Source organism: Varroa destructor, unplaced genomic scaffold (genome assembly GCF_002443255.2).
Source record: "Varroa destructor unplaced genomic scaffold, Vdes_3.0 BEIS01000005.1, whole genome shotgun sequence".
NCBI classification, from domain to species: domain Eukaryota; kingdom Metazoa; phylum Arthropoda; class Arachnida; order Mesostigmata; family Varroidae; genus Varroa; species Varroa destructor.
The window spans coordinates 39,833,426-39,834,568 of NW_019211458.1; positions in this window are offsets into that span (position 1 = coordinate 39,833,426).

A 1,143-nucleotide genomic window follows, 5' to 3' on the forward strand; every position below is an offset into this window, starting at 1 on the left:
TTTAGAATTTGAGCAGAATTATATTTAGGGAATCGAAACGTTTTCTTTGTGTCACTTTTATAAGGTCTGCAAATAGCAAATCGGCACGGGTGAAAATGCTTTTAGTTAAAAATAAGAATATTGCAGTCTCGCGCAAAATCTATAAAATAATTGAGTATCTAAATATAAAAAAGGACAATCCATTTTTATTGAAGTAGTACAATTTCGTAACTTAGAAAGGAACGGACCGTGAACTGTTTCAACATATAATATTGAACACATAATTTATATTTAAAAAGCGTTATTTTTATACGAACATGAAATTCCTGATATGGACAATTGGTAGTTTCTTGCCGCTAGCTTATTTCATAGTATTTTTCTTTAGTCAAAGCCCGTTTCATTCATCGGTTGTATTAACTATAGATCTAGCAAAACACATATCTATGGATTCCAATACAAAACAGTATCTGTAATGAATGGTCACTTCTACAAAAGTACAAAACTTTCCTTCTACTTGTACATACCGTAAGATAAAAAGGAACAATACCTCTCTTAGTCCTGTGTTTATTTTTCAGCTATTTATTTATTATGTGTATAAATCAGCATCAACTTGAATATAACTTGCTGATGCATAACCATTTGGGAACCAATAATTGGGAAATAATAACTATTTCCTCTGACAACCTGTCTTCCTGCAGCAGGTAGTATGCGGACTTGACAGATCGGTACTTTCTGTCAATAAGTTTCTTCGTCATCTGGCCCTAAAAAGTATTCATTATTTTCACATAATATGTTGTACGGTGGATAAAGAAAGGATGTTGTCGAATGTCGTGACCATAATCATAGTGTTCTGTGTTGCTACTACGACACCTAATATCAATGTCTAATTACGTTATTCCTTTCCTAAGTATGTACTTATTCATCATATATTTTATAAGCTTTTTACGATATATAATCATATTAATTGTTTGATAGGATACCCTAAGTTCACGTACAATAGAATATAAGGAAGTTTGAAGCGTTTTTCACCCGTAGAGAGGTTTCTTAGTTTGAAAGCACTTGAAAAGTTGTATTTACTGATACCTCGTGCAACACAAAATAAAATTGCGCGCGGGTCGAATTAGCTTTGACGATATTGTCTTGAAACTTTACGTAGAAGTCAAT